Raw genomic sequence first — 27249 nt, 5'->3', positions numbered from 1 at the left:
AGCAAGCTAACGAATTACAATTCAAGTAACTCATGATAGACTACATTGTACTTAGTCATCTCTGAATTTTTAAAGAGGCCATAAAGAATTATGTGTTTTCAGCATGTTATTATTATTACTACTTATAATTTCTAATACATACCCAGTGGTTCATGTGAGCAAATAAGTTTCACAGCAAGAAATTTACCTATGGCATTTACCAGTTTTTATATGCAAATATGAACCTAAAGCAATATATTTATGGCACCCAAAGTCACTCTTTTAATGACAGAATGCTTGGCACATGTAAATGAGTGATCATAATCTAAACATTATCATAATAATAAGAACTCAGAAAAGATTTATGGAAATTTATACTCAAGAACTAGTGTTAGAGCTTCCCAATGGTCCACCGTCCTGACAACTGGAGGAATAAGTGTCTCAGTCCCTGAGACATCTATAACAGTCCATTCTTTTGCCACTTGTTCATATAATATGTTCATTGCATCAGGGAACAGGTCCTCTGGGGAAAGCTACAAGAAATGCAGTAGAATGAACTACTGTCCCCATCATTGAAGTGGTCTTGGGAATATGACTGATGTTAATTTTATATTTCTTCTACTGATTACCTAAATTTCCACTTACACCTGACAGTGAATACCTTTTTGGCCAAGAAAAGTTGCCTGATTTAGTAACTCAAACTTCCATCATGTAGGTCTGATTTCTTTGGTGTAATAATCTTATTGAACTATTACATTTGCCCATTTACCACCAAAATTAAGAAATAAAATACCAAGATGTGTCTCACCTGATTGCCAAACGTGTTCTTGCATTCCTCAATGCATACCAACAATGGATCTCCTCCTGTCAAGTAGGGCCAATTACAGCTGGAAGATACCTAAGACTATTTTTAGTAAAAGCAGACTGAGGTGGTAGCATCTGTATCTTAATGTTCAGGGAATTTTGATGTATCCTTGGTGGGAGCTCTAAATTGCAGGGTCCTAGTAATTACAAGTGGCACACACTTGTAATCCTAGTATGCAGGAGTCTGTGGCAGGAGAATCAGGAGTTTGAGGGCACTGTGGGCTCATAGTGAGTTTGAGGCCAGCCTGGAATACATGGTTAGACCCTGACTATAAGTAAATAAATCAATAATCAATAAATCAATCAACAAATACATAATGTGGATCCAAGATTACAGAGAGAAAGCCCAAATTCCTTGAGTGAGCCTACGGGAATGATGGTATGCATCCCATGAGCCCTTACTTATGGCACCTGTGAGGAGTGGATTATGAGAAGCCTATGAGAACTTAACATAAACACAGCTGTGTCAAATAACCCTCAGGCTGAGTTTGGCATGGCCCCATCCTCAGAGGAGGGCAAAATGCAGCACAGATGCTTTTCCTAAGATGTTTACTTTCAGAGAAGTAAGATAGCAGGTTTCTCTTGCTACAATGTCACACCCCTCTCCAAGAACTGTTGCTCCACCTCCTTGTTTGCCACTGTATATAAAAGACTCCCTGAAGAAGGATGGGGAATTGGTTGAGGATTGTTGATTGATTGGTTGGCTGCTTGCATAGGGACTGCTGCTACTGCCAAGGTTGGCTGTTTTTGATGCTGCTGCTGCTGCTGCTGCTGGCTGTTGTGTGTCTACAAGTCTAAGGACTGAGACTTTAAGAGATTAAAGAAAGCATGGGACAGTGTGAATCTAAGTAAAGAGACTTTAAAGAACAGAAAAGAAAATAGACTTTAGAAGAAAGGTTTTAAAGAATACAGAAAAGAAGCAAAGTAAAAGAATAGAAGTAAAAAAGCTGCTGTGCTTCTCCATCCAAGTGCCCAGCACACCTGATCCCAACTTTCTGCATGTTTGTCTTCTATCCTCTGTCCTTTCTACATCTCCAGTCACCCTCAATTAGGTCAGTAGGAACAAGAGCTCACTAAGCTCTCCAGAGGCACCATGTGTATTGTTTACAGGGGACACAGCACCATATAATGTCCTTGGATTCAGACTGTATTTTCTATCCTGTTGGATGTTACCCCATCCTCACAGGTTGTGATCTCTAATTTCTTCTATTAGCTAAAAGCTGTTTCTTGGTCAAATTGGGCCTCATTTTTGGGTGATGAGGTGAGTAGCAGTAAAGTCTAACTTTATCCATCCCATGATAACCCAAATTAACATATTTTCTCATTTAGAGTTTCTTTCTAACTACACAGTACTTTCTAGTATATATTTTATTCAATTTTCAGGTACTCATATACCTTTCCCTCAGTATATTATAAAATAATTGGTCATGACAACCGTGTTTTATGAACCCTTTCGTGATGGCTAGCATGGTGCTTCATGTTTACACCTTCACTAGGTATTTATTGAGGATTGGAATTGTTACAACAAACCCTCCCTGTGCAACGAATGTATTCTAAAAAAAAAAAAAAAGAAAAAATATTTACTGAGCCCCTATTATGTTTCAGACAATGCATTATTAGGCTGTATCATGGAGTTTTCAATATGAAGGAAGAAGAAATTAACAAATAACATTTAACAAAAGTGGGATAAAGCTAATATTTCCTTACAACTTACTACATTCCAAGAATGACTTTTAGGGAGTTACAAGCACAGCACATGCTATTAAAAACCAACTTATGGGTTTTATATTATTTTCTTTATTTAATAAAGAGAAACCGAGGGTTTTATTTGTTAAACTGCATTTTGGAATTTATTACTGTATTCTCAGGCAGAAGCAATTCATAGGCCCACTCAATTTTATCTGACCTCTCTACTCTACCTCTCTGAGGCAGAGTATGCCTATAAATTCAATAAAGCCAAAGGCTTTGTGTAGTTCACACTCTGTTGGAGCCACTGAAGGGATTTGCATCTCTGCAAAGTCTCTCTCTCATCTGGTGACTTGGCTGAGAGAGGGTTGGAGGTAATTTTCATGGGAACTTTCTGACCCAATGTGTGACTAATTAAGAAGGATTTGAGGTATAGGAAATTCTATCTTCTGACCTTTTACTGAAATTCCTTGTGTAGGCCATAAATCACAAACCTGCACAAACAACTTTGAAATATTCTGCACTCCCCAGTCCACACAAGCAACCTTGAAATCAATTCTGCACTCCCCAATCTTCCTTTGTTCCTGCCTCTGCCTTGATTTTATAAACACAGCCACTCTGCGCACTCTCACACTCTCATCCCCAGAGATTGCCAGATGCTCTTCTGTCTTGAAAATAAAGTGCAATTCGACTCTGTTGAGGTCTCTACCCTCCTTTGTCCTTTTTACCAGTCCTTTCCTAACATTTTGGTGCTAACACCTGGGACGAGTCTCCCAGGGAAATTTCATTCCCCGGTGGTGTCTCCTTCTATCCAACTCTTCTCCCTAAGCTCTCCCACTGCAAGCCAGCCTCAATTCCCATGCTCCAATCTCTGGAGCTCTTCCTCCCTTCTCCCTACCTCACTCTCTCCTTTCACTTTCAGTTTCCCTTTTTTGTCTCTACCGTCTGGGACGAGAGCTCATGGGCTTCTCTGGCTTACTTTGATCAAACAGCAACTGTATGATTCTGCTTTCCTTGAATGAGCCACTTAAGGGAGGCTAGATCTTGACCTAGATCTGTATTGGCTTGATGAGTAAACTCACCCAGTAACTGGATCTCCAACATTGACCCTTTTCCTTTTTTCTCCCATTCCACTGCAACAGACCTTTGGAGTTGAAGCCATTTGCCAGCTGATTGACCACATCCACCGCTGGCCCATTTCCTGGTAAGCTCAGAGGTAAGAATCCTATGTCCCTCTCAGAGGCACCCCGTGAGTGAGACTCTATCCATATCTGGGTTCCAGGAACCCCCTTTGGACGGCTGTATCAGGATGCTTGGACGCTCCTCTGAAGGCCTTTATCCAGCTAGAATCAGTCCCAGAGGACACCTTGGAACTCATCCACAGCCTCCTTTTGGCCCTGATTCAGAGTCGGGAAATACATTGCTCTGACTCTCCACCTCCTACTGCCTCCCTACTTACCACCACGGGGTCTCAATAGTCCATTCCGACTGACAGCCCTCTGGCTTGTCTTCTAAAAAAAAATCTCAAAACCCTGGATTTAACCGACCTTAAATCCAAAAAATTTATTCACCTCTCTGTCCAAATTTGACCACAATATCAATTAGATAACAAACATGGTGGGTCTGAGTATGGCACCTTTGACCCCACCATTCTCCAAGATTTGGACAACTTCCTACAATGGGTTGGCAAATGGTTAGAAGTCCCCTATGTTCAGGCCTTTTTCTTGCTCTGTTCAAGACCCTCTCTTTGCTCCTCCTGTTCTGCTTACCAACTTCTCCTATCAGATATGCCTTCCCCAAGGAGGTCACAAAATTTATCCTTGCCTTCCTGCCTCTTGACGCTCCAAAAGACCTCAATAACACTGATGATCCCCTAGACCTAGCAGTTGAACCACCCCCCTGCCTACCCCATCCTGATGAGATTCCCACTCCCTGACCATTCCCCACTAACCCCATGACCCTTCCCGACCCACCTCCCCTTAATCCTCCCCCATATACCCCTACTACCCTTTACCTGTCACACCACCCCCTTCTACCCCATCCCCTTTGACACCAGCCCCTAGCCCCACCAACTCCAAAGGTTATCATCCCTTCCCCTGGCTTAAGTGATCCCAGGCCCTCCCCCAAACCATGTTTCCCTTACAAGAGGTGGCAGGGGTGGATGGGACCATCCGGGTTCATGGTCCTTTTTTCCATGTCTGATAAGTCCCAGATTGAGGCTTGCCTAGGCACTTTTTCTGAAAATCCTGCCAAATTTTGAAAGGAATTCCTTAGGCTCACTCAGGCTTATCACCTTACCTGGTCCTATATTTACTATATCCTGACCTCCACCTTAACTCCTAGTGAACACCAGCATATCTGGCAATTGGCATGAGAGTATGTGGATCAGCTCCACTGCCAGAATCATCAGCCCAGTGGCAGATGAGGCTGTCCCTTCTGCTGAACCCAACTGGGCCTCTCAGCTGGGCAACCCAGGCCCCCTCTGCGTTAACCACATGGTGGCCTGCCTCCTCGAGGGGATGCAGAAAAATGCTTACACCCAAGTAAATTATGATAAGATTAGAGAAATTACTCAGGGGGCTGAAGAAAACCTGGCTCTTTTCATGGCCTGCCTCATGGAGGCCATTACCAAATACACCAATTTAGACCTGACCTCCCCAGCAAGCACCCTCTTCCTCCATGTTCAATTCATAAGCCAATTTGCCCCCAACATTCAGAAAAAGCTCTGCCAGCTAGAGCAGGGAACTGAGACACCCCAACAGGAGCTCCTAAATGTGGCTTTCTGAGTCTTCAGTAATAGAGATGAGGAAAACAAACAGGAGAGATGAAAAAGCCTCAAGGCCAAATATCAACTTTTGGCCTCAGCCCTCAGCTAGAGGGTTTCCAGAGCAACGCCCAGTCCTGGGATTGCTCCTTGCTCTTCAGCCACACCATCAGGAAATTGTTTTCAGTGTGGCATTCCTGGCCACTGGGCCAAAGCCTGTCTTAATCCCCACCCTCCCTGTAATCCATGTCCAATCTGTGGTCAATGGGGACACTGGAAATGGGAGTACCCACAGGGTTGGCCCCCCAACCTCAGTACCTCCCACTGATGTCCCAGAAACACCCCTCTACCAACTACTCGAATGAGGAAGCCTGGACTCCCCAGCTCCCTCAACAGAACTTTCAGGGTCTGAGGAGCCAATTGGTGATTGGGACAGTAGCTGGCCAAACCTTTTCCTTTGTGTCTGATACTGGGACTACCCTTTCTCTTCTTACCTCATGGTCTGGTCCTTCCACAAAGAGCCATACCCCTGTAGTGGGAGTCTCAGGTGTCCAGGAGTTCCCCCATAAAACTCCCAAAGTTTATGTATATTTGGACAAATGGTTCTGACCCATTCTTTCCTCATTATGCCTCAATGTCCCATTCCCCTTTTGGGAAGGGATGTACTTCATAAACTGGGTGCCTTTCTTCATATTCCCCCTTTAAATTCTACAACATTATTTCTCCTACAGAGTTCCCCTACCTAACCCAGAAGTACCCCTCCTCATCCCCTTCTTCCTTCTCCCTCCTCTCTTTCCTCATCCCCCTCTCAACCCCAACAGTCCTTCTATTAATGCTCAAGTGTGGGACACTGACCATCCTTGGGTGGCCAAACATCAGAAGCCAGTTATTCTCTCCCTTAAAGACCCCACCACATTTATTAACGTCTCACAATATCTCCTCCTACCTCCTATCCTCAGAGGACACAAACCTATCATTTCCCCACTCCTTCAAGCCGAACTTCTCATTCCTGCTCACTCTCCTCACAATAACCCCATCCTAGGCTTCTGCAAATCCAATGACCAACACTGGCTGGTATAAGACTTATACAAAACCAATGAGGGCATTCTCCCTACACACTCTGTTGTCCCCAACCCTCACACTCTCCTCTCTACTATCCCTCCCCAGACACAATTCTTTACTGTATTAGATCTAAAGGATGCCTTTTTCACTATTCTGCTCCACCCTGCCTCCCAACCTCTTTTTGTCTTTACTTGGTCTGATCCAGACACCTTCACTCACAACTGACCTGAGCCGTCCTGCCACAAGGATTCCAGAATAGCCCTTATTTCTTTGGACAGGCTCTCCAATAGAACCTTGAGTCCCTTCAACTGGCCCACAGTAGTCACATCCAGTATATGGATGACCCACACAACAGTTGTGCACACAACATACTGTCATTCTCCTGAATCCCCTGGCTGCCTGGGGCTATTGGGTCTCCAAAGCCAAGGCTCAACTGGTAACCACTTCTATCGTTTACCTAGGACTTTGCATTTCTCCTGGCTGCTGCTCTATTCCTCCCGACTATCTTGCTTTACTTCTTAACACCCCGCTGCCCTCTAACAAATGATAGTTGCTCTCCCTACTGGGTTTATTCAACTGCTTTAAGATGTGGATACCCAATTTTTCTTTAATAGCCAAGCCCCTTTATGACGCCGCCAAAGGGGCCCTAGGTGAACCTCTCCTAGCTCCCTCATTCCTCTTCCCTATCTTTGCTGCCCTAAAAAAGGCCCTTGGCCATGCCTCTTCCCTCTACCTCCCTGATCCTACCAAACCTTTCTTCCTTTATATTCATTTAGACAAGAGCCAGGTTCTGGGTCTCCTATACCAAAAGCCTGATGACACTCCTCATCCCATCGCCTACCTGTCTATACACTAGACCCAGTATTTCAGGGCTGGCCCCAATGCCTCTGAGTTCTGGTGGCAGCCTCACTCCTTATTCCGGAGGCAAACAAATTAACCTTTCATAGTCCCTTCCGGTGTCCTGTTCTCTCACTCCCTGACAGACCTCCTGAGCCATTGGGCTTTTCTTTCCCTCCCTCCCTCCAGGGTCCAACTACTCCATGCCACACTCTTGGATCCCTAAATATCTTTTACTTGATGCTGTGTCCTAAACCCTGGCACCCTTCTCCCCACTATCTCCACCTCTCTTGGGGAACCCTCGCCCACTCGTGCCTTGAAGCCCTCAACTTTGCTCTTAGCCTCTTCTCCCATATTACAGACTCTCACCTTTCTGGGGCTCCCGACTAGTTCATTGATGGGAGCTCCCATAAGGCTCACCCCTACCAGGAAGGATATGCAATAATTGAGGGATGTCATAATGATCACGGGTGATAGAAGGCAAAGTCTACCTCCTAGGACTTCATCTCAGCAGGCAGAATTGATAGCCCTCACCTGAGCCCTAAAACTAGCTAAGGATAAAATAATTAATATTTACACTGACTCCAAGTACGCATACAGCGTTATTCACTGCAATGTTTTAATCTGGAGAGAAAGAGCGGATTTCTAACCCAGTGAGGAACCCCCATTATAAATGGAAACTTAATTGATAAATTATTCCAGGTGGTGAGGAACCCCCATTATAAATGTAAATTTAATTGGAAAATTATTCCAGGCAGCAACTCTCCCAACTCAGGCAGCCATCATCCATTACAGGGGACACCAATGGGATGGAAAATACCCAAGCCAACAACCAGGTGGATCAGTTAGCAAAGAAAGCAGCTTTAGGATTTCCTATTCCCCAACACCTTTTCCTTAACTTAGCTTCACCCTCAATCAAACCTCACTACTCCCTAGAGGAGGAACAAAACCTAACCTCTCACCAGGCCATAAAAAAACAGGGCCGGTGGTTCCTCCAAAATTGCCTGATTTTGCCCAAACAAGACTCCATATCCATCCTTCAGTATCTCCATCACCCTTTTCACCCTAGTCTACAATCCCTCACCGCATACCTAAGGTCGCAAGTTCATATGATACCCCAAGACCTTCACAATTTGCAGATCCTGCTCCATTTGCAAAAGATCCATCCCAACTTTAACTTAAAATCCCCATCTTTTCTAACACATCAGGCCAGGGGTTCCCTCCCTGCAGCTGATTGGCAGCTGGACCTCACTCACATGCATCCAGGAAAAACAGTTTAAATATCTACAGGTATTAGTGGGTGCTTTTTCAGGATGGGTAGACATTTTCCCTACTACCAAAAAAAGAACCTCCACCATTGCCTCCCTCCTGATCAGGGAGATCATTCCTTGGTTTAGTATCCCCTCCTCCCTACAAACAGATAGTGGCCCAGAATTCACCTCATCCATCACCCAGGATGTAGCACAAATCTCCAAATCCCCTGGAAATTTCATATCCTTTACAACCCCAATCCTCCTGAGAAGTAGAGCACACCAACCAAACCTTAAAAGCCACTCTTACAAAGCTGTCCCTGGAGCTCCACCTGGACTGAACAAAGCTTCTCCCCCTGGCTCTACTCAAGCTTTGTTCCCTTCCCCAAAAGCCTCTTCTAACCAGTCCCTTTGACCTTTTGTATGGGAAACCGCTCTTGCCACCTGGCTTGCCTATCACCCCTCCCCACCCCCATCCCCCAGCTTCTGGCTCCCATTCTGTTTTCTCTCTCTCCCAATTTATGCTCTGCCCTTTGGAAATACACTGATTATTTTCTCCCTAAACCTCATCTCTCAGCCAATTCACCAACACCGACCGGTACATTGGGGACTGGGTGTATCTTTCAGAGCCTCTTTCCTCTTGTCTCTTTAAAGCCTAAATGGGAAGGCCCATAGCAAGTTATTCTAACAACTCCCACTGCCGTCAAACTTAAGGTGTAACCCTCATGGGTCCATATATCCAAACTAAAACTACAATCTCCTCTGCCTTACTGTTCCACCCCTTCAGGACCCACCTCTCCGAAGAGATCCCACCTTTCTTCTATCTGGGAAAAGAAAGAAATGACAGCTTCCTAGATGACATCCCTCCAGCATTTTCATAACTTTTTAACCCTACATTCCTCCAGTCTTTACCAATTCTATGCCTCAATGCTCAACCTGTCAATATCACAGACTATCGACCTAATCGATGACCTGTGGCTTTTGGGGACCTTCACTGACTTCTCCCCTGACAAAATTGAATTCTTTTCCTCTGTATCCTACTTTATGGTTAACACTATGAGGATGGTGACCATCCTGATAAGAACTGCCCCTTGCCACCATTTTGCAGCCTGAGCTGCAGCTGGTCTCATCCTTTGCAGAACAAAGCCCACTGTCCCTTATCTCCTGCCACCTCCGTTTGCCTGCCCCTAGCCCTTGCTTCAACAGCTGGTCTCATCCCTTGCAGAACAAAGCCCTTATCTCCTGCCACCTCTCTTTGCCTGTCCCTAGCCCTTGCTTTCTCCCAAATGCTACTTAAGGCCAGACCCGCGGAGAGAAAGGGGCTGTGCCATTTTTTTCTTCTTTTGGGCCAGCCAGCATGCTTATTAAACTTTTGGACATGAGATACCTCTCGTGAGCCTCCTTTGTGTGTGGTGTGTGGCATTTTCCTAACAGGAGAGACATATCCTATTTGGGGATTATAAAACTCAATATTGTGAAGATACCATTTCTTCCTAAACTTTCCTATTCTTTTAGTTCAATCCAGCTAAAGTTCCACATTTTTTTTTAAAAAAAGACATTACAAACTGTATGTAAAGTTTATATGGAAATAAATATGACTTAGGAAAGCCCAATAATCTTCATAATAAGAATTATTGCAAACAATTTAAACTACTAAGATTTTCTATACTATTGTGTTAAGATAATGTGTTATTGTGATAAGGATAGACATGTCTATAAATATTATATTTTTGTTACATGAAATATTATTAGGATATATTATTAAAAATTGTATACAGTCATGTGTGGCATAAAATTGTTGGGGTCAATGAGCAACCACATTTTCAATGGTAGTTCCATATAATGCAGCTAAAAATTTCTTAATGACATTGTAGTCATCTCAGATTGTGTGTGTGAACTTTATGTTTTTACAGTGACAAAATAGCATAACAATGAATTTCTCAGAATACATTCTTATCATTGTTTAAAACATGAAGTGTTATGTTATGTGTTCCTGTTAATATGAAGAATTACATTGATTGAATTACAAATATTAAAATAACTGCATTTCTTGAATAAGCTCCATTTGGTAGTGATGTATTATCATCTTACATATATTGATCTTAGTTTATGAGTTTTAAGTTTGGGATTTTCATGTGTGTGATTATGAAAGAAATTATCCCCTGATTTTATATGCCTAAAATGTCCTTTTCTTTTCTTTCTTTTATATGTAGGTTAAAATAATTAAGATGGCAATAATTCCTCTTTATGTTTTTTAGAGCTGAGGGTTGAATTTAGGGTCTTGAACATGCCAGGCAAATGCTTCACCACTGAGCTCTATCTACCACTCCATTCCTTTAATTGTCAAGAAGTAATTATAATATATTCATTACTACTTGTTTTTTTTTCAATTTTAGAATAATAATCCACATGGAAGGCCAGAAGATCTCGGAAGTGGTTTGTTTGTTGGTGTGTGGTACATGCATATGTGTGTACTTGTGTAAAAATTTTAAGTTCCATATTCCACTAATTTTATAGATTTGGCACTATTAAGATAATTCTGTTTCTTCTTGAGTTGATGGTGGTAGTCTGTGTTTCTGCCTAGAAATTTAAGTTCTCATATTATTTGCGTAAATTGTTTCATAGAATCTTCTCATTATTATTCTCCCTTTGGAATCTATACGAAGGTTGCTTTTCTTATAACTTACTCATATGTATGTACATTGATGTATAATACATGAGTATCTATTTTTTCACTTTTTTAAAATAACCAATTTTTAACTTCATTAATTCTCCCTAATATGTTTTTGGTTTTTCTTTGTCTTCATTTCAATTGTTTTCTTTATAGTATTCCTTCTTGTGTAAAACTTTTTCATTTTTCTGAAGAATTTGTGTTTTTTTAATTACTTCCTCAAAGAAAATGTTTGATTATAACTGATATTGTTTTATTTGTAAATTGTGAAATTTTCATACCTGGATACTTGTGGAAATATTTTATCTCTTTTGTATTCAATTTAGAAAGTCTCCTGCATTCTAGAACTATTTCTGGTCAATAATTTTCTTCATCACCCAAGATGTCTTATTGACTGTAAAACAGAGAAATTTTCCTAACAATTTTTTCTCAATATTAACTTATATATTGTTTCTTTTTTCATTTTTATGTGAATTTCTTCCATTTATTTGTTTAGCTTGGAAGAATTTCTGGGGCTTTTCATCTAATTCACCAATTTACTTTACTGCTATTTCCAATTTGGGATTCATAATAACCAATGTAATCAGTATAGTAATTATGATTTTAACACTTTTTATACCATCTTGGGTTTTATATATTTTTCTTTTTGTGATTGTTTGATCAGTCATAAGAGGAATTTACTACAGAACTTGGTAATTTTTTAATGAAGTTTAATTTTCCCCATTAATTTTAACAGAATACTTTTTTTTGCAATGATTTTAAGATTATGTCTGCATATATCATTCTTTCTAACAGACAATGGAAATAGCCAATATTTTATACATAAACAGTGTATTTGTTATGCCAAATTCGAGGCTTGATTTTGTCATTAAAGCAATACAAAAACCATGAAATTTTATCATTGTACACTGTCTAATTAACCTGTAATGACATGTATCATTTCTTTCCATTTAGTAACTGATTCAGGAACTACATTTAGAAATAGTTTGGAAATTTGACATACCATTGAACTAGAATCATGAATGTATGCTTCTGGTGGAACAACTGAAAAACACATCTAAAAAGAAAAGTTTCACAGATGGAAAAAAGGATGTCTTCCAATCTCAAGGCCGTCCGGAAGATGAGTAAGTGTATTCCTGTGATGCCCTCAGAAATTCAGACAGTAAGCGTAAAAAGTAACATTTAAAATAGTCAGAGTGTGCCAATGAGAAATTGTGATCAGCAGCAGTTGTACAAACATTAGAGGTGCGTGGTAGGATCCAGGCATGGACATGGGACCACAGGGATTAAACCAGGGAACTACCAATGTCCCTTCTGATCAGGAGCTTTTTCATTCTGTTCTTTATTCCTTCTTTAATCCCCCAATTCATGGATCTGATATACACAAGATACTAAGATACTTAGAAATGCAAAGATATTTCATTATCAAAAAATGCATATTAAGTATACACTTTCATAACTGATAGAGGCATTCACATGTATGTGAATAGAGCCTACACATGAATGTAAGAAGCTTTATTGCCTAAAATTGGGGACAATCAAGTTGTCCTTCAATAGGTACATGAAAAACAAACTGGTACATCCATACAATGGGATATTAGGCAGTGGTATTTTTTTAAAAGGGGAGCTATTGTGCCACAAAAAAGGTGTGAACAAAACCTTACAGGTAAGTGAAAAACCAATCAGAAAAGGCCACACACTATGTGAGTCCAATGTGTGGCATTCTAAAAAAGACAACTTTGGAAAGAGAAAAAAGATCAGTGTTTGCCAAGAGGTCAAGGATAGATGGGGGTGAAGAATGAATAGTTAGAACACAAAGAATTTTCAGGGGGGATGAAATATTTTGCATGACAGATATGTGCCATTAATGATGCATGAAACTCAATATGCAATGTAAAGAGTGAACCTAATTAAACCATAGATTTTAGTAAACAATAATGTTGATACATTATTTTATATATATTTATATTAATATATAAATTATTTAAAATATATATTTATAATTATATAGTATAATATTATATAATATATCATTATATATTATATTATAATATTATATATTATGTTGTATTATTACATATTATATTATACTATTATATATTATGTTATATATTTATAATTATAATTATTTGTATTATATATTTATAATTATTTACATAATATTATATTTATTTTAAACAAATTTATACATTTTTGAATATATTATTATATGTTTCATAAATTGCTAACAAATGTATCTTTATTTGCTTTGTGTTACTACAACAAAATACTTGAGGTAATTAACTTCATAAAGAGAAAAAAATTATTAAAACAAAGTTTTGGAGGTTCAAATCGAAGACTGGACAGCTCCAATTGTTTGGCTGCTTGTCAGGATGACATTTCATGGCTGGAACACATGTAAGAGCAAAACACTCACATCTGGATCTAAAGCAGAGAAAAAGGGAGGAAGAGACCAGGGTCCCACAATCCCTGTCAAGGGTGCAACCCCAGTGGTCTAAGGACCTTTCACTGGACCCCAAATCTAAAAGTCAAGGTCCCTTGTTAGTGCTGGAGGTAGTGTATCAGTCTAGTGAAAGTCAACAGTACCTCCCAGCAGCACCACCAAAGGGACCAGATCTTGAATGCATGGATCTGTACCAGACAAACCATACTCCTAAATTATAACAGTACCACAACAGTGCAAGATGTTACTGGCAGCTACATCAGAGGGAGTTTATGGGAACTGTGTATTTACTCTTCTATTTTTTTGTAAGCCCCCAAGTTGCCTGTAAAGTCTATTAATTTAAAAATGTGTTCACCTCTAAAAACTACCTTCATAAGTGATGGAGGAGTCTTAAAACAATGCAATAAAATGATCAATGCAGCATTGAAATGGGTGCTTTTCTTTTTTAAAAATGAAAAGATAAAATACTCTGCTATCCTGAATACTTTTTATTCTTCTTTCTTAACTGAAAAGTTATAGGATAAATTCTACTGATGATCAGTGCAGATACCTTAGGGGTCAATCTCCTACAAGTTTGTTTTATGTAATGTCATATTCAGTACTGCTAGCTAAGATTATTTGCTTTTTTTTATTCATACGTGTTGCTTGGCTTAGTTTATCATTATTTTTTTTTAACACACAAGGCTCCAGGGCATTTCCTGCCTTGTCTACAATTTAAATTTGATTTTTATGTGGGAAATTTTCAATCAATATGATCTATTTGCAGTCTCTTACATATCATATATATATGTATACCTATATAATTATAGTAATACTAATCTATATACTGGCACATATGATTGTGTATTTATACACACACACACTCAGCCCTAGTATCAGCTCTGGATTACTTAGAAAGTGCACTACCTGATAGATCGTGCCTGATAGATGTTGTGTTAGGTTCTTTATAAGATATTGCTAATTGTACATTTGAGTCTCCTTCAGGCATGTTTTTTAAAAATACTGGAAATCTGCTTCTCTGCCTCTGGTTAACTCCTGTGTAGCAGTAGCGATTAGAAATAATCCAGTTTTTTAAATTATACAACACAATTTGGAGAATTTGTGCGGTTGCTCATACCTATTGTTTTGCCTTCTCCTGTGGTGGCCAGGTTGGGATATATTCTTTTCCCCTTGTGCCATTTCTATTCTTGCCTCTGAGTGTAGATCTTAGTGATTGAGAATTGAATTCAGCTCAAGTCAGGGTTCAAACCCGGTATTTCTGCTTTCCTGGAAACCTAAAAAAACATTCCTTATAAAGTGGAGACTTGAAGCTACTGGCATCAGTATGTTATGCCTAACTCCTAGGCTGAGTCTTAAAATATTGGGATAAGTCTCTCACTTTTGGAGGTGGGGGAGGCCCTCTTTTTATCAGGATGAATCTCAGCTGCCCAGAATGGCCTCAGTTCTTAATAAAAACTAGGAGGCTCACTGAATTTTCCTTATGTTTTGTGCTTCCATTTATTCAAAATATTCCAACATCAATGGAGAATTGTTGGGATGTATGATTTGTCACCTTACAGAGAGGTGCTAATCCTTGGAAGGACAGCTTTGGGATCCAAGAAAACAGGATACCTTAATATCTTACTTTATAAAAAAAAATGTTGACTGTGTTAATATAGCTGTTCTCAAACTTCATAGACTCCCAGAATCTCCCAGAAGGCTTGTTCAAATACAGGTTGCAGAGTCCAGCCCTGGAGTTCACTATGTCTCCTCAAAGCAGGTCAGCCAGACCAATGCCCTGGTAGCATCACCAGCCCAGTCTTCCAAAGTTCCAGAAGGGATCCCTGCCTGACCTACCCAGAAGGCTGGCTATAGCAACAGATACCAATAGAGGTCCCTTCTTTCCTCCTGGCCTCACCTAGCTTTCCTGATCCCATCATTGTGCCTTGTGTTAAACAGACAATAAACTCCAAGAAGCTGTCAGAAAAAAAAAATCCAATTCAGTATTTTCCTCTATGGTCTTGTATTTGCTTAATCCACAGTCATGAAGACTTACAACTGTGTAACTGTGTTTTCTTCCAAATTTATTTTTATGACTCATTTTGAGTATTTAAAAAAATATAATATTAAGAACAAGTCAGATTACAATCTTAATGTGTGGGTTCCCAGCATTTTAGCCTCATTTCTTAAAAAGTACTCATTTCCTCCATTAAATTGCTTTTGTACTGTTGTTGGAAATCAATTGGTTATAAATATATCGGTTTATTTCTGAACTATCAATTCTATTCCATTGATCTCTGTGTCTCTCCTTAGGCCAGTCCACACTATCTAGATTGTTAGATAGTGCTAGAGTAAGTTAGAAATTAGACAATTTGATTTCTACAACTTTGTACTTTTTTCTCATGATTGTTTTGATTACTCTGAGTTTCTTACCTTTCCATATTACTGTTGGTATCAGCTTGTCAATTTCTGCAAAAGAAGCTAGCTCGGATTGAACATGTAAGTCAGTGTGGGCAGTATTACCATTTTAATGGTTAAGTTTATGTGTCAACTTGACTGGGCCACGCAGTGCCCAGATATTTGGTCAAACATTATCTGGACTTGTCAATCTGGGATGTTTTTCAATGAAATTAGCATTCGAATTAGAAGACTGAGTAACACTGATTGTTTTTCCAAACTGCTTGGCTCTCATTCCATCTGTTGAAAGTGTGAATAGAACAAAAAGTGACCTGCCTGATTTCTTTGAACTAGAAAATTGTTCTTTTCCTGCTTTCACACTTAACCTGAAAAATAATCTCCCAGACTGCTGTCTTCTAACTAAGACTACACTATTAGCTTCTCTAAAATATCAAATTTGTTAGCATACAGTTGCTCATAGTATTCTTTCATGATCCTGTTTATTTTTAGAGGGTTGGTATGTACATTTCATTTCTGTTTCAGTCTTTGAGTCTTTGGTTAGTTTAAATGACACTTGTTAATTTTATTGGTGGTTTTAAAGAACAACATTCAGTGTTCTCAATTTGTCTATTGTTTTTATTCACTATTTTATTTATTGCTACTTTAGTCTTGTTAGTTTCTTCCTTCTGCTTTTTTTGAGTATAGTTCTCTATACTTGTCTTACTTTGTTAAGATGGGAGCTGCATCTCATAAACTTTGTTGTGTTAGTATTTGCATTTTATTCTGCTCAATTTATTTTCAAACTTACCTTATGATTTATTATTTATTCCACTAATTATTTAAGATTGTGTTGTGTAAACCCACAATCCCCAAATAACCCCATTTTATTTATTTCTGATTTTATATCATTGTTGGAGAATATATTTTGCACAATGTCAATCCTCTTAAGGTGAGGCTTGTTTCATGGACTGTACATGCTCTAACCTCAAGGATGTTTCAGTTTACTTTGGTCTTATGGTTTTTATAATCATATTTTTGCATCTGTATAAATTATTATGTTATTCAGAAAAATGTCATGCCTGTGATGAGATTGAATTATTTCAGTGGGGGTTGAAGTAAAAACAGATACCATTATTTTCACTGCATTCATGGATAGCTTGGTTAATGAGCATGATTAAATTTCTGATGAGGTCTGAAAAGTTCTTTTACTAATAAGGCACTAGTCCTAGGACAATTTTCATAGACTATGTGCTTGAAAAGATTTGCTAGTACATTTGGTTTTAAACATCACAAAGTAAAATATCTATACTGCCAAGGACCACACTGGAACATGTCAAGTGTTTAGCAAACAATTATTAACTCAGAATAGAATTGAGGTTTTTGTTAATAACATTCTTTCTTTCAATAATAAAAAGCTTATAACTGCCTTTAAAAAAATCACAAGTATTATTTATAGATAGTGTTCTAGGGGCAAAAAAATAAAAATCAAATCCAAAAATGGGAAGAAATATATTCCTTTATACCTATTTCCTTTGGGTCAATAATAACCTTGACCCAGACATTCTGTGGACTCCTTAAGGTCCAATATCTTTGGGTCTTACTCATCCGAAGACCACAGGTACAACTAGTTATAGGAATAGAGAACACAAAGTGAAATTCATACTCAGGTGCAATCTTACCTGGTCAGGGCATGGGTTCTATTGGTAACATCACAGTAGGGATTCACATCTACTTCTGAAATCCTCTACTCTGAGCTATTCCCAAAGCACCCATACTCCTTCACAAAGCAGGACCTTAATAAATAATTGGCTTTGTATTAGGAAAAACTTTACTAGTACATAATAAGCTTTGAATTTCTTATCCGAATCCTTATTCACAGACATATGGTTTATTACCCAAGAAATGATTTTTTAGTCTATTTAACATTTGGGTTTGGGACTTTAACAATTTTTCATGCATATTTTACATAATAACTAAATATACACAATGTACAATTACTTATTTTGCCATAAAATGTGAATGTGTTTATTTGAGATCTCTTTTAAAAAAAATTGAAAATGTCAAATGAGTAAGTCATAAATATTTTTACTCTATCATTTTAATTTTAATTCCTCCAAAACTAATATTATTGAGTATCTTTAGTATATCATTATCATGTTATTCTTTGAAAACCCTTTGCTAAATAATTTCCATCTTTGCTAAATAATTATCTAAGTAATTTGTTTTAATTTTGATTTATATTTAATCTCTTAATATACAAAGGCCATTGTTCTAATTATCTATTATTACATAACAAACCTCCCAAAAATATAGTTGCTTAAAAGAATAATAACATATTTTATTCACAAGCTTGGAATTTGCATAGTTTGGTGGAGATATCTCATTTATTCTCCATCCTACATCATTTGAGTCTAGTTTAAGGACTGGGACTACAACCATCTGAAGACACACTCCCCTCTAGGTCTCTTGGTTGATCTGACTTTCAATTTGGAAGTTAGCTGGAGCTGTTGACCAGACCTGTACATATAGCCTGCCTTTGTGTGCTGGCCTTCCTCACCACCTGGCAACTAAGCACCAAGAGCAAATATATTAAGATTCAGACAAAAACAGTGCTGTGTGAGTATTGCCTTTTCTACAACATTCAGTCATTTCTGGTGCCTTCCATTCATAATTTGAAAGTACCTCAGACTGACCCATATTCTGTGGTAGGAGAATTAGACAATAGACTTTACCTTCATTGGGAGGAGTGTCAAAAAGAATTTAAAGAAATGTTTAAAAACCATCAAAGATATTAACTCTGATTTAACTTTATTTTTATTTATTTATTTATTTTTGTTGAGATGGGTTTGAACTCAGGGCTTTGTTCTTACAAAGCAGGCGCTGTACCATTTAAGTCACATCTTACAGACCATTTTGCTGTGGTTATTTTGGAGATGGGGGTCTCTCAAACTATTTGCCTGGGCTAGCCTTAAACCTCAATCCTCCTGATCTCAGCCTCCCAAATACCTAGAATTATAGGCTTCAGCCACCAGCCCCCAGCTTGACTTCTTTGTAATTTATTTTTCCTCATTTCATTTAAAATTATTCATTCAATCAACTTAATCAGTAACATTTTTTTGTGGTTTCTGAAATTTGACATCTTTAGGATGGGCTTCCCTAAATCAAGATTATAAATGGTGTTCTCCTACATCTACTTTTAGTGAAATGTAAAGAGAGATGGTGTCCAGTGTTATTTTTAAATAATAATGTCAACAAAGGAATTGAACAGCTCATCTGAATTTTGAGTGTAACCTTCATCAGCAAATAAAGCCTTATATGCGAATTATCTGCTTTTGGATACCCATTTGGGCCCATCGATTCTCTGTTTTTGAGGGGCCTATTTTTAAGTAGTTTTTATCACTGCAGTCTTAGAAACTATAAAACCAGTGTCAGCATCAAGGTTTTAGGATCATTTTTCCTTCATAGAGTCATAGTTGCTCTATAAATGTATGTCTCTTGGGCACCATTCAATTTAGTGAGAAATTCATTGCTCATTTCCACTCTAGAATTTTTTCAACAGGGAGGAGGTGGGTGGTTGAAACATCTTTTATTCATTTTTTCTTTTTATTTTCCAGATTTCTTAATGTCTTTTGGGGCTTTGATGGTTCTCCTCCTGGAAATTTGGGAAAATAAGAATGACTAAACTAAAATTCTGGTTTGGGGGCAATCCGGTCATTTGTCCATTGGAAATGGTCACGTTCTGTGCTATTTTCCTCCTGTCTTGGTGAGTACTTGATACTATGTATCCTCTTTTAGTAGACTCTTCATGTGATTTTAACATGTTCCTCATTTGTTTCTAATTTTGTCCTTCTCAGGATGCTATTGAAAACCTCTTTTCACCACCTGCTCTCCAGAGTAGAGCAGGCTCTTTCTATGGGTAACTATGGTCCACATTGCCCCTCATTCCATACCCAAGGAGTCTGCCTAAAGTTTCAAAAACATATCTTTTACATTTTTCATTCTTTCCCACTATATTTTCTACATGAATTTTAGAATCAAGTTTCTTAAATGGAAAAAAATGAGATTTAAATTTAGTATGTTTTAAACTTATGAGTCCATTTTGTTGACAATTGGCACCATTATAATCTTGGAACATTTCTTATTTATAAGTCCTCTCAAGCACACCTCCTCCAACTTCCTTGAACACTTGTCTATTTTTTCAGTTTTTCAGTAATGTATTTTAGCACATTTTCATTGGTTTCCGCATTACAGTTGTTAAGTGTCACTAGCCTCTTGGAGGGTCCAACATTCCTGATTATGATAAGGGGAAGGGGTAAATTTTAATGAGTAGGCAGCTGTCACTGTTCACATCCCACAGACAATGCTTCTACTTTCTCCAACCCTCTGTTCTTTCCATGTTTCAGGTACTCTGTAATACAACCAATGAACAATAGAGAGACTTGCACCTGAAATACCATAAATCAGTGTTATTAGCCAAACAGCTTTATTCCATGCATTCAGAAATTATTTTCATCATGAAGTCTCAACAGAACTTTTATATTTATAGAGGAAATTCTTTCTTTTGTATCTCACTCTTAAACTGTTCTCTAGATATCTCTCAAGAAAAAGTTGGCCAGCCACCTGTAAGTGTACCTTTGGTTATTGTTCACATTATTGGTCACAAGCACAGTTCAAGCTGATAAAACTGTTATTCATGCAAGATGAGAGGCCTAGTACAAAAATAAGTGGGGGGGTGGCAGAGCCTAGTGGTAATGCCTTATTCAGGCATTGACTCTATTTTATTTGAAGCACATGTTCATCCTCACTCTCAGTACTTTTGGAAGGAAAAAGAATACAATACTCAAAACATTCTACACTTCTGTATTCTCCCTTGCTTATGAGATTTCACTTGAATTTATATACTTAACTCATTTTCTTTTTTCCAAAAAAACTTGATAGGTTTTTTTTCCCCTGAATCATCCACTAAATCTAGCGTTTTACTTTTGTGCATCTTAGGTTGGTGGAAAGACTCAAGTTGTAGCATACCTGCCTAGGAAGCATGAGGCCCTGAGTTCAAACCCCAGTACTGCCAAAAAAAAAAAAAAAGGCAAAATACTTTCGTGCATCTTAAAGATATTATATGCTTTTGTTACTAATTGAAGGATGGGGGGGCAAAGATGGAACTGAGGACCTTAAAAGAAGGCAGAATCAAAAAAGAACAAAATGAGAAAGAAGCTTGATTCTTTCCTTGGATTCCAGGAGATTTTTATGAGAGATATAGGTGTGGAGTCCTCAATAAAACACCAGCATGCTCTGGGAATGTTTGAGGTAAGAATATTCTAAACATAACACTAGTAAAAACTGGAAATAAATCACATACACACACACACACACACACACACACACACACACACACATACACACAGTGGCAGGAAAACTGAAAAACCATTGAGTGGAAACTTTGTCATCATAAAGAATGTGTTGTATTCCAAAGGTTGGGGTGGCATTAGAAAGAAGATAAAAATTAAAGATGCTCATGAGTTGAGTGATAAAGATTTTGGAAGGGACAATAAAGTAAATATGTTAAAAGGATTAGGTGACTGTATAAGGATTAGAAAAAAAAAGGAACTGTGAGAAGAAGGGCATATTTTAAAAGGAACCAAATAAAACTTCTAGATATAAAATAACAGTCCTTGGTATAAAAAAATCCTCAATGAATAGTAAAAAACAGATTAAACACATATGAAGAGTGATTTAGTGAGATGAAGGAAGAATCTGGGAAAATTATCCACATCTAGCACAGAAAAGGAAAAAGAAAATATGAGAGGTAAGAGATGTAAAGAAGAACACATGAACATATCTAAGAATCAATCTACCAATGATCTGCACTTCTAGTATAGAGAAAAAATTTAAATTTTATAAAGCATGTAAAAGAAAGCGTATATTAATACAGAGATATATCATTTTGTGGATGAAAGACTCAATGCCTTAAAGATGTCATACTTTCTCAAATGCAAATAAACATCTAAATGTATCTTTCACAGAGCTTCAGAGTGATCTTAAATTCTGATGGATGAGTAAATTTCTGGAAACTGGCAGGGAGATTTTAGAGCAGAATGTGGTGGGAGGCGAGTGGAGAAAAACCGCCTTACTGGATATCCAAATATGTTATGAAGCTATAGCAATTAGAATAGCACAATATTGACAGAGTGAATTTTCAGGCAAACTGAAAGAATGGATAACCCAGTAGCAACCCTTTATGGGAACTTGTTCTGTAACAAGTTCTAGCTTTACAAACAATGAAAAAAATGTTTGAATAGTTAGCAAATATCTTCTTTAAATGACTATAAATAATTTTAGATATTTGGGTCATGCAGTCTATCACAAATGCCCAAATCTATTGTTGTAGCACAAAAAGAGGTATGTGTGATGTGTATTGGGGACTGCCTTCCAATAAAACTTTATTTACAAAAATAGGCCACTTGCCTATCTTTGGTCTACTTAATAGGTTTTAGATATTTAACAATTTGATTTGGAATATTGTGAGATTAGATCCCTTTCTCACCCTGCATATAGAATAAATTTCATATAGATGAATTCTAAATATGAAAAGGAAACATTGATACAATTGGCATAAAATTTAAACATTTCTACATGCTAAAATATGTTACATGAGCTAAGTTTAAATGGAGATTGTAGTTTGAAAGGTGGTATTTGCAATATACAGGACTAATTGAAATAATGCTTACTCTTGCAGGTCAATAAGAAAAACCTACCTTGACTCCTTCACCTGGAAAAAGTGGGCAAAATACATCTAGAGCAAATTTTAGAAGATTAAACTCAAATGAATAATATTAACATGCAAGGAATTACTCTATAATTGAGTAAATACAATTAAAAACAGGAGATACCATTTTATAGTCATCAGTCATCAATACCATCACTATGAAGAAAGCAAAATATTAATATGTAGAAAGCAAAATATTGCTAGTTTGAGTATAAATACCTATAGCCATGTTGGGAAGCAATTTGACAATATTTAGTAATACTAAGGTTGATATCCATCAATTTCTAATATGAGTTTCAGGTAAACTCTTACATATATGGATATGGCATTGTTTAAATTATCAAAAAACAAAAATCAAAATGGTATTCACAGTAGATAAATGATGGAAACTTTAAATTTTAATGGAATACATTTTAATATTTATGTATATCACAATCACAACATTGAGTGAAAAGTTCTTATGGAATTATAAGATTATTTATATGTAACAATGAAAAATGTACTGATCAATGCAATACATTGATGGTCTAGACAGGTAGGGATAGAGGGAGAGGAAATGTATATGAATTTGGCTGGAAAGGATAAGTACAAATTTCAGCATAGTAAAATGCTTCTTGAAAAAGAAAAAGAATAGAATTAGAAGTTTAATACATGGTATTTTATTTTGTTAAGAGCAACATATAGTGGGTATCCTCTCTTGGGACTTCCCCCCCCAACTCTGGGGGCTCTACTCTCCAAATTTACACTTTTCTATCTCAAAAAACTCCTGCTTTACACTTTTTTTAAAAAAAATAGTGACATGCAGCATTTATGACATTTATTATATGTGGGTGCTAAGTACCACTGGCATCACATCTTATTTTTGTAACATTCACCATGCTTGAACAATTGAATCATTTTTTTAAACAGGAAAAATATATAGTGTGTCTGTAGACATACATAAATATACATGTAAATGTTATGAATGTAAGTATGCATACACAGATGGACAGAATAAGCATGAAAGAAGTAGAATTGTTCAAGGCAGAGGTGTGCAAAGGATATAAAAGAATTGCAAAATTTCAAGGCTGCAAGTGTAAATAAGGTTTGAAATATTACTAGGTAGTAGATTATGGAGAGCATTATTAAGCAACAGAAAATTCCACTGAAGGTTTTTAAATTGAGGTGGGAGAGAAGATGGTTATTATAAATTCTGTTTTAAAAGATTCTGACAAATACCGCATAGAAAATGGGGGTTATACCTGGATATTATGAGTCAACCACTTAGCTGTTTTAGCAGTGTGTAATGGTTTAGGGTTTAATTTCAATAGGACTTGGTGATCAATTAGGGGGAGGGGCAGTAAAATATCAAAATGATTCTGAAATGTCTTGCTATCCTTGGAGTCAAGGGACAATAGGAGAAAGTGAAGAATACAATTTCATTTTGAATCTGTGCAATTTGATGTGAACTCGGGTCATCTAAATGGAAATTTCAGCTCTTTCAAGAGTCATGGGTCAGTTTGGTTTGGAGATTTGAGATTTCTGCCTTCACTGGTAACTGACACTCTGGACTAAAATATCCTATAGCTTAGGAGCTCAGAGAGTTAGAAAAAAAGTGGCTCTAATACTTAACATTGAAGAATCTGGACTTCACATAGTCAAATTAAGAAGAGGTGACTTATGAAATAAAACTAAGAAGTCATCATGAAATTAGGTAGAAACATTTCAAGGAAAAAAAGTAGTGAAGTGGGGTTGAAAACAAATAGGATGAAGATGAAAACTATCCACTGATCCAATAATTCATATTATTTTCTTTGCTCTTATTCTATAATTACTGTTATACTGATATCGCATCTTTTGTCATTTTTCTTACAAGTGCCTCAATTCTGGTTTATATTTCCAATTACACTTTTTTCTGGAATTTTCTTTATTACTAATGTGGCTGTCTGTAGATTTTTTCCCTTTGTATTATTCAACATTTTAATGTCTCTTTGTCTCTTCATCTATTGTGAAATAATAATTATCACAGTCAAGTCACACTGTTGTCATTTAATGGACTGTAATGAAGTGACATGGCTACTACAGAAAGAGCTGCTTTAATGTCATCATTGAGACAGAGAGCTGGTTCACTTGAGAACTCAGTGGAAGAAGGATAAATGGAGATAATGAGTATACACGTTCCTGAGACTGGTTTGTCTGAGAGGAGAGAGATAGTTGTGTCTGTAAAAAGTGGCTGGGCATGGTCTGACAGAGCATGTTTAATGGGAAATTAAATTGAAAGGAAGATGTTGAGTAGAACGGACGGAAAGGCACACAATTTAAAGTGAGCGAGAAAGGGGAATTCTAATGACAAAGAAGTCAGCTTCAAATGTGAGTTACAGTTTATCTTCTGTAGCTGGAAGGAAGGAGGTGTGATATAAATTAGCTAGCATGTTCCTCAGATGGTGAATGAAGGATCTAATCTGATTTTCGTGGAGGTTTGGAGTGAGGGGGGCGGAGTTTGAGGAGAATGGATAAAGTCTGAAAGGTTACTACAGAGAGTGAAAGCATGCCAAAGAAAGAAAGTGTGCCTAGTAGATCTGCATGCCCTTTTGAGGTCATGTTCATGAACTGATGGTGGAAACGCCTTGCACTGAGGAGTGGGATTCTGCACCTGCATTTGGCTCTTCAAATGTTGACAAGGAGACAGCATACAGTGGGTGTTTTTTGGGTGTTCAAAACATTTCTTTGTGTATAGAATGTCCCTGAATCTAAGTTGCCCACAAAGAAAATAAAGGAGAGGACTGATGGAATGTTTTGTGGTTGGTGTCTTCCTTTCCCTAGGAAGATAAAAAACAAAATTAACAGTTTGTTTTGTTCTTCAGCAAGGTTACTTGGAGAGTAAAATTTCTGAATGCTTATTTGCCCTAGATATATTTTTTCTCCCTCAGTAATAAGTGAGTAATAATTTGGCCAGGTATTTTTTTCCACAGAGGGAAGTGAAGTGGTGTATGAATTAAAGGGATAAATTCTCAAACACTGTGTGTTTTTGAATCTCATCCCTGCTTTTTACTAACTCTGTGACTTCGCAGAAATTACTTAACACTATGCTACATTTTCTTCCTCTGTACAGGAGGGGTAAAAACACTGATTACTTTTGGGATAACTATGAGGAATAAATGGAATATTATCAGTGATGCACTTAAATCAGGGTCTGTACAGTATATAACACCAGTCATTCAAAAATGGTGTCAAACTGTTTCCTTCAGGAATTTTAAAAACTGTATTCCATTTTCTTCCAGCATTATTTACTGAAGGTGTATCTGATCTCTATCAGTGTGTAACTTATATTTAGATACCTTTCTTTTTCCCTCTTAAAGCTTGCAATTTTTTTCTTGTTATCTTGGAAATTTATAGATTTCCTTAGGATTGGACAGGAAAAAGTATTACTTAGACACAGATTAGAATTCTGATTTCAATCTGAATTCTCAAGACATGCCTCACCTTAAGAAAATTTATACTTATAATCTTACTATGATTCATATTATTTTCTCTGTTTTTATTCTATAATTCCTACTAAAATGATATTACATCTTTTGTCATTTATCTTGCAATTTTCTCACTTCCATCTTATATTCCTAATTACACTTTTTTTCTATAATTTTCTTTATCACTAATGTGTCTGTAGATTTTTCCCTTTGTGTTATTCATCATTTTAATGTATCTTTGTCTATTGTGAAGCAGGAAAGCATACAGTCAAGTCACAGTGTTATAATTTAATGGGATGTAATGAAGTGAGGGTCCACATACGACCCATACTGGTCGACAGAGCCTTTTCTAACAACCATGTGTACCATGGGCTCTTCATCACTTACAAACTCATCCTTCTCCTCTAGACACAGGCACATTCTGAGTTTTCTCATAATCATTATAGTGTTTTTCTTCACAATATTACTACCAATGTATTTATCCCTACAAGTTATAGCTGGACTTTAATTTTAATATGCAGAACAATATGAGAATGTACTTTGATGGTTTTTGAGCTTCATCTGTGCTTTTGAAAGGGACAGCAGTGCAATTATGTTTGTTACTGTATAATACTGTCCACATGAATTTTTCACAATTTATGTATTTCCTTTGGATGCACATTTAAACTTTGTTTTCCTGGGTTTTTTTCCTTTCATTTTGTCATTTTTACATTTACTTACATGTGTACACATTCTTTGGGCCATCTCCTCACTCCTCCCCACCCCCTTCCAGGTAGAACCTGTTCCACCATCTTGTTCTCTGATTTTGCTGAGGAGAAAACATAGGAGATAATAAGAAAAACACAGAGTTTTTGCTAGTTTGAGATAAAGATAGCTATACAGAGGGATTCCTAGCATTGCTTCCATGTACTTGTGTATTGCAACCCACAGTGGTTTATCTTAACCAGACCTCTTCACAACTTCTTGGTCCCCTTCCCACAGAGGAGTCTGCCAGTTTAACATTACTTTATTTGCTCCTCTACAGTGTGCACATAAACCCCATTTCAAGTTTTAGGTTTCCTTCCCTTTCCTTATTCCTCCTGTGCATGTTCTCCCCTTAGGGTGT

The 27249-nt window shown here is 37.5% G+C and overlaps 1 long non-coding RNA gene across 2 annotated transcripts; it reads left to right on the top strand.

Moving 5' to 3' along the window:
• Positions 1-3123: 3123 nt before the first annotated feature.
• Positions 3124-25845, top strand: LOC141424637 (uncharacterized). Of its 2 annotated transcripts, XR_012449512.1 has the most exons (7): positions 3124-3230; positions 3672-3745; positions 10839-10890; positions 12068-12237; positions 19547-19695; positions 20928-21239; positions 22669-25845. It is a non-coding gene; the product is annotated as an uncharacterized lncRNA (long non-coding RNA). The 2 variants fall into 2 exon arrangements; XR_012449511.1 differs by lacking the exon at positions 3124-3230 and having other exon boundaries at positions 3467-3745.
• The last annotated feature ends 1404 nt before the right edge of the window (positions 25846-27249 follow it).

Source organism: Castor canadensis, chromosome 7 (genome assembly GCF_047511655.1).
Source record: "Castor canadensis chromosome 7, mCasCan1.hap1v2, whole genome shotgun sequence".
Classification (NCBI taxonomy): domain Eukaryota; kingdom Metazoa; phylum Chordata; class Mammalia; order Rodentia; family Castoridae; genus Castor; species Castor canadensis.
The sequence above is the reverse complement of the archived record's forward strand: the minus strand, read 5'-3'. Positions and strand labels throughout refer to the sequence as shown.